General features: G+C 39.6%; 1 pseudogene; it reads right to left on the minus strand.

Annotated features, from left to right (window-relative positions):
- Positions 1 to 925: 925 nt before the first annotated feature.
- On the minus strand, positions 926 to 3,965 carry LOC118703652 (annotated as a pseudogene).
- Between the last annotated feature and the right edge of the window lie 4,114 nt (positions 3,966 to 8,079).

An 8,079-nucleotide genomic window follows, 5' to 3' on the forward strand; every position in this document is an offset into this window, starting at 1 on the left:
AGAATTATATGAATTGCTGAAGGAGGTTATTTAGGAAGAGGAAGAAGATAAAGATAAAAATTATGATCAACAAATACGTAGCTATCAACAAGTGAATCTAAAAACCAAGGGAATTTAAAAATCAGATGAACAATATTAACTGGTGAATATGATAGAATCAGAGGTATGGAAGGGGAGTGGACTGACGATTCTCAGGGAAAAGGGGAGTGGGGGTGCGGGAAGAGACTGAACAAAAACTGTGCACCTATGGATGAAGACAATGGGGGATGGGGAAAGGACAGAGGGTGGGGTGGGAACCTGGTGAAGGGAAGCAATTGAGGGGGGGAAGAGGATCACATTTGTAATAATCTGAACAATAAAGATTTATTTAAAAAAAAAATTGAAATAGTTCAGAGATAAAATGCAAATGCTAGTGTCTTTAACAGGCAACAACAATTTTTTTCCTCTAAAGTCAAACACCATCCCCAGCTAAGCTTTTGTAGAAATGTTACCTGAATATTAGTAAAAAATAAGAACTACTGGTAGCTTAAATACAGACACACTGGACTAGCCCAGTGTGTATTTTCAAATCCACATTCTTTACCTGAAGCACTGCATCAGGGACCCACATGACCCTGCATGTTTTCCAGTCCACAGTACATGGAACCAGTTTCTCTTTTTAATCTTATTGGCTCAGAGCAACCATAGGCAGAAGCCACTGATGCCCAAACCTTGGGAGGAACCTTTTCCTACAAGGCCTGTCACAGCTGTCCAATGTTTCTCCTCAATGAGAACCATTGGGGGAGAGGTGGTAGGAGAGGAGAGAAAGGGCAAGAAAATCAGATCACCTGGTACAGGTTTCATGAGGTCTATTCATATTCACTGTGCTCCAAACTTGCTGCCGAATGCCACCACTTTGTGCATGTTGGTGGCCAAGGAGAGGGTCTCAATTTGAAGAACTGTTGTTGGATGCCCCAGAGGTTGAGGTGACAGCAGCTTCAGCAGGGCTACTAGTGGTGACTGACTTTTGGATGTGAGGCCAGCTGCTGAACATTGATGTGGTCCTCCTCTTGGTAGGCCAAGCATTCTCAAATAAATGCTTTAGGTGTTACTACTGGCTTTGGCAGAAACTGCACTTCAGTAGCTTTAAGAATGGTATTTTATTTTATTGTTTTTAATATATTTTATTCCTTTTTTTACAGAGAGGAAGGGAGAGGGATAGAGAGTTAGAAACCTTGATGAGAGAGAAACATTGATCAGCTACCTCCTGCACACCCCCTACTTGGGATGTGTCCGCAGCCAAGGTACATGCCCTTGACCAGAATCGAATTCAGGACCCTTCAGTCCACAGGCTGATGCTTTATCCACTGAGCCAAGCCGGTTTTGGCAAGAATGGTATTTTCTTGTAGAATGTCTTGCTGGAGACCTGCTATGGCCAAAGGCTTCCTTCCATAAAGACACTGGTAGAAGATCATACCCACTGACCAGAGGTTGACTTTTAGATCTTTGATGGTTCTTTCTCAACCACAAAACACTCTGGTGGTAAATACCAGTAAGTACCTGCACCTTGTGATGTTAGACCTATGCCGTCATGATCTTGGAAAGTCTAAAATCTGTGATTTTTATCTCTCTATACACTCTACCATTTACTAAAAGAATATTACCTGGTTTGATGTCATAGTGTCTGATGGGAGTTTTGTGTGTGTGTGTTTTTTTTCTAATATATTTTATTGATTTTTTTTTTTTTTTTTTTTACAGAGAGGAAGAGAGAGGGACAGAGAGTTAGAAACATCAATCAGCTGCCTCTTGCACATATCCCCCCCCGCCCCCCCCAACTGGGGATGTGCTCAAAACCCAGGTACATGCCCTTGACCAGAATCAAACCTGGGACTTCTCAGTCCGCAGACCAGCGCTCTATCCACTGAGCCAAACCGGTTTCGGTTTTTTGTTTTGTTTTTTTTGGTGTGTGTGTGTGTGTGTTGTTTGTTTGTTTGTTTGTTTTTTCATTTAAAACAGTCATAGTCTGCGTGATAATGGCTCAGGCCTTTCTACAACATTGATTTGTACTGTTTTAGGTAAAAGTCCAGATCATTTCTGTCACAGTATGCCAATACTGTACAAAACAAGTCAATGTCCAGTGAAAAGTAACTATATAGTTAACTATTCTGGAATGATCTAGGTCTTTGTGAATCTGGTATTCCCTACATAGCTTGTGGTAATTCTCATCTCTCCAGTTTTTATTTAACTAGTGAATTTTCACAGCTACATATATTCGTTCTGTTAGATCAGCGTTTTTCAACCGCTGTTCTGCGGCACACTAGTGTGCCGCGAGATGTTGCCTGGTGTGCCGTAGGTGCAGACAAGACAAGAATTTTATAATTTTTCACTATTTTGTTTACTTAATATTTCATAATAAAGTAATTATAAAATACTTTCTTTGTGTTTATTTGATTCCTATTCAAGAGAATTACTTTATATATAGTCAATATAGGCACAGAGTTAAATTTTTTAACATTTTCTAATGGTGGTGTGCCTCGTGATTTTTTTCATGAAACAAGTGTGCCTTTGCCCAAAAAAGGTTGAAAAACACTGTTAGTTAGATCAAATGCCTTGTCAAAGCCACTGAAACATCCTCTACCCAAAAGATAAAACAACAAATATCTGTCATTTCACATTGGATGATTTTTAAATTGTGAATTATCTTCAATATGGTTTGGGGTGGTTTTTTTTAGATCCATGATATATAGTTTTCTAACCCTTTCTAGCCCTGCATGGATCTCTGCTTCCCCCTTTATAAGAGGATCACCTAATCTGAGTTTCAAGATTTCTTCTTGTTCATGGTGTTCTGCTAATGTTAACATTTCATTTTCGGCTCCCTTAGTCTTGCTTTCCACTGTTTCTGCTCTTTGGTTACTGGAGGGGACAGTACCAAAGGCAGGAGGTTTTCTGCGTGGCTAACATTTTCCATTGTCTTTCTATCTCTTCTCTCTGTAAATTTATCCTATGTGTTGCTTGATAAGGTTCTAAAAAGCAAAACCCACTGTCCATTGTTCAGTTAAAGAAGCCCCAATGTCAGATTGTGGTAGCGTGGCCTAATGTCAAGCACTCTCTGATCCTGACATGCCATCTTTTCTTGTTTTGACTTTTCGAGGAGTTTCTTGCTCATTGTCACACATTCATTTAACCATTCTTTGTATTTCTCTAGTGTTTTTGGGGGGGATTTTTTTTTTTTTGCTATTCATCAGTCTGTGGTCTCCGGTTACAATTGGCTCTTAACAAATCATCTGTTCTCCCCTCCTTCTTCTCTAAGTCAGAATTCTTACTGTTTCCTAGTGCAGATATATGTATTTTTCTTGTGAGGTCAAACTGGGTCTGTCTCTGCTGGGTGGAGATCTGTTTATGGAGCTGCAGAAATGCTCTGTTGTCAGATCCTGTAGAAGAGAGACTGTTTTGCTGAGCTGAAACCAAAATGAAGCAGAGGCTAACCACCCTCCATGTCAGCTGCTCTGTGTGGAGCCAAGGTTTTGCTAGCGCCACTGACATCAGGGTTGGCAGAGCAGACTGCTCCTCCCGTACCTCCTTTGCAGCACTGCCACCTAAACCATACAGGGGCTCTTCTACTCACCTGGTAAGGGATCGAATAAGGAATGGTGCTGAGAGGATCATGCAACTGGGGGAACACTTCTGCAGGGGCTGGCTCCTGGCCCACTTCTCCAATTAACTTTAGTAATGACTAATGTTATGTCTCCTAGCAGTGTCTCTGCCTTGGCTAATTTCATATGGTTCTGATTTTCTTTTCAGATTCACTGGCAATCCTGTTATTTCATAGAAGCCTCTACTTCTTTATCACTCACGGACCCCATGCTGCACAAGTTCTGGTTTGAAGACTCACTACTGAGTGCCCCCTTACTAACATCATGTCCAGTAAACCTGGCCTCTAATAACTCCTGTCATCATGGGTCCAAGCTATGCGATTCTTCCATCATATCTACTGCCACTCCCTGCTGCTCCCTGGCTATCTACTGCTCTGCTCTGCCCCTGGGCAGACCTGGAGTGAAGCTGGGCTTCTCCTGAGTGTCTTAACCCCCTTCCTCACCCCTTCCTGGGGAAACTGTTGTGTGGGCCAGGCTGCACAAGAAGACAGGGGAGGGAAATAGGTCTTAAATAGGATATTAGTACAGAAAACAACTTTCTCTTCAAACACCAGGCCTTTGATGGTGTTGCAAATTAGTAATTTAGCTAAGAACTGATGCATATAACTCTGCAAATTCTCTCAGTTAATTTTAGTGTCTGCCTTAATCATTTTCCAAAAACCTGACAAAGAGTAATAATTTAGGGGGACTTAGCAGAGGCTGGTGGATATATATTGTATTGTAAGTCCCCAGATGTTTGGGGAAACCTCTCTTGCACCCCATCTCAGTAGTTCCAGAGACAGGCTTTTATCCTACACGCCCACCAACCACTTGAGCTAAGCTAAGTCCATCAGAGTCCTATGACTATTACAAATCAGAACTAAAGAAAGCATATTATCCTTTTTGGTAATAAATTGTTGTTTGGCTGATGGCCACAATTCCAGATACAAAGGAAAGGCCATTCAAGAGTGATTTCAACTCAGAGAAATATAGACAGATGAGAGAAACTTTTGAGCCCCAAGACAATTTCTATCATTCCCATGGTTCATGTAAATTAGCCAACAAATTGCTCTGTTTTCATTTTGGTCTAAGCTAATTTGAGTTGGGTTTAACCACTGCAGCCAAAACAGTGGAAACTGTTCCAAGAAAATGCCTTAAATTATACTGACAACTTACTTGATGACACGGCTTGAATCTTTTTTGTATTTTTATTATTATTCATGCCCAGTGAAGAACCCAGAATATAGCAATTGCTTTATAAAACATTCTGGTTTGTTTTCACTAAAAGGGATGACTTTAATCATTAGAGTCCACAAGGCAGATTCGTGCAGACTTGGAAGGAGATGAGAGATATTCTTGGTCAAGAGAAGATAGTGTGTTCTGCAATTCATTTTGCACAGTTTTAGGCACAGTCCTGGCCTTAGTTACAAAATTCCAGACCTCAGTAAATACTGTCGTAAATCATTGTCCTGTAAACTGAAAGCTCCTAAAGTGTTATTAAATTAGTATAAGTCTTTCTTTACTTTTTATCAAACCAGGGTAATGTCACAATGACCTTATTAATTTGAGTGCAGTTACTTAGTACTTATTTAAAGTCTTGGGATATGTGATAAATAAATATGGTTGTGGTAAGATTTCTGTGAGTAGGAAAATATAGTCTGCTGAACTAGTGAGCAGGGAGTCATCTCACAAGATCAAATTCTGAAGAGGTCAGTGACTGCTGACCAAAGATGTGTTTACAGAGGCCATTTATGAACAAGATTTAACTCCAGATCAACATGCTCAGGACCTGACCTTTATTCTTTTTCCTCGTTTCAAAGGCTTGTATCTGGCACTTGGCTTCTTGCCTCCTTACCAAGGCATGCTGATTTTCCAAAAGATAAATATTAATATAGCCTAGGAAACAAAAATGCTTTGTAGAATGCAGAGAGCTAAGAGTTAGACATTATTAGTTTATAAATTTGATGAGAGCTTCCAGAAGAACTACTTTAAAAGACATAGTCCCAAACTCATAACATTTAAGAACAGAGATAATAGTACATCAGTTAATAGGAAAAAAAGTATAGAAGTGTACTGATGGAAAAGAAGAGGTGGGAAAGTGTGTTGATAGATAAGAGAATATGCTGTACAGTCATGTATTGCATAATGATGTTTCCATCAGCATGGACCGCATATATGATGGTGGTCCCATAAAATTATAATGATGCTGAAAAATCCCTATCCTAGCCACTATAACTTCATACCACAAAAGTTACTCATTTGTTTGTGGTGATGCGGGTGCAAACAAACCTACTTTCTACTAGTTGTATAAAAGTATAGCACATACACAACTATGTACAGTAACATAGAAATTGATAATGATAATAAGCAACTATATTACTGGTTTATGAATTTACTACACTATATTTTGTAACATTATTTTAAAGTGTACTCTTTCTACTTATATATATATATATATAAAAAGTGGGCTTCCAAATTTACAGGGCACTCATACAACTTAACAAAAGGAAGATAAACAATACAATCAAAAAATGGGCAAAGGACCTAAATAGACACTTTTCCAAAGAGACCTACAGAAAGCCAAGAGACATATAAAAACATGCTCAAAGTCACTAATCATCCAAGAGATGCAAACAAAATGATAATGAGGTATCATCTCACACCTGTCAGAATGGCTATCCTCAACAAACAAGTACTGGTGAGGATGTGGAGAAAAAGGAACCCTCCTGCACTGCTGGTGAGGATGCAGACTGCTGTAGCCACTGTGGAAAACAGTACGTCATTTTCTCAAAAAACTAAAAATGGAACTCCTATTTGACCCAGTAATCCCACTTCTAGGAATATATCCCAAGAAAGCAGAAACACCAATCAGAAAGGATATATGCACCCCAATGTTCATAGCAGCACAATTTACAATAGCTATTGTAAGATTTGGAAACAGCCTAAGTGCCCATCAACAGATGAGTGTATTAAAAATAGTGGTACATATATTTATATGTACCTTACCTACCATATTTTCCCACGTATAAGACAACCTCCTAATTTTACAGTTAAAACATAGGTTTAGGCCTATATTCGCTGTATAAGACTACCCCCCACTTCCGAGGCAACACCAGTTCTTTTTTTAATAGACCGCCTCTCTGACTCTGGCCAATCTGAACACATTGTGTTCTAGTAAAAAGCCTGCTCAGATTGGCCAGAGTCAGAGAGGCGGTCTATTAAAAAAAGAACTGGTGTTGCCTCGGAAGTGGGGGGTAGTCTTATACAACGAATATAGGCCTAAACCTGTTTTAACTGTAAAATTAGGGGGTCGTCTTATATGCCGGAAAATACGGTATATTTCCATCCGAAGTACATGATGCATCTTACCTATATCTCCATCCACAGGACAAGATGTATCTTACCTATATCTCCCATCATTCAAACCTGAGCAGAAGCCAGAGAGTGAAGAAGTCTAGTGATGTCATCCATAGGGTCAGGCTTTCAGGGCTCAGAGCAGAGAAGAAAACAGGCTGGATCTAGGGAAATAAATGCTGGGGGACACATGTTTTCAGTGGGAGGTAGGTCTTGTTTTAGTACCCAGTGCATAAGAAGTAGAACAAAAGATATTTTCATGAAATAATAAATTTCCAGACTTTTATTCTCAGGTTGAGGTCACCTAACTTTTCTTCTAGTTTTCTCAGATAAATTGTCAATAAAGGTGTGTACTTAAAGATAATAAATATAGGCCAGAGAGAGCATAGGGCCACTTTTGCTCACTTTTATTACTTTCCCCTTTGCAAAAGACAGTCTCCCTTCTAAAGGAAAATAGTGTATGGTGTAAAAAGAAATTTGCAATGAGAAAGAAGTTTCCAGTGAAAAAGAATGTTTTAAAAAATATAAGCAGGTGGCAATATGATATGATTATAATGGCATAAAAATCTCCCCGATCATCCTGTTACTAGCTGATATCCTTCCCACTTATTCCCTCTTTAAGGTCCCATTAACCACAACTCAATAATGCTAATGTAGGGACCCAATAGAAAAGAATATTTGAACAGAGTGGGATTTTGAATGAGTCTATTTTGATAAGATATGAGGCCAGGAAAGTATTCCCAAGAGAAAATGTCTAGGTATATCATGGTAGAGAGAACTGTCTGAATTGGACTATACCCCAGGGCTTGTCCTCTCTTCCATTGGTTTCCCTCAACTAACCTGCCAAGATAATGCAATGTAGTCACCATGCACTTTCCCTGCCTTTTACACCCTCAACTGAGTCCTTACCAAAGGCAACGGTGTTGCCTCAAGGTGATTCCTGTTCATGACATCTGAAAATTCATGTTTTTTAGATCTGAAAAATTTTTGTCTCTAGAAGGCACATATACTGACAGTAGGTTCCAATGGCTAGACCAAGATAAAGCCCAAACTCCTGCAGTGAACAAGGAGTGGGACAGCACACTCAGGTAACAGGCCTGGAACAAGTAGCTCA

This window comes from Pipistrellus kuhlii, unplaced genomic scaffold (assembly GCF_014108245.1).
Source record: "Pipistrellus kuhlii isolate mPipKuh1 unplaced genomic scaffold, mPipKuh1.p scaffold_m20_p_4, whole genome shotgun sequence".
Lineage (NCBI taxonomy): Eukaryota > Metazoa > Chordata > Mammalia > Chiroptera > Vespertilionidae > Pipistrellus > Pipistrellus kuhlii.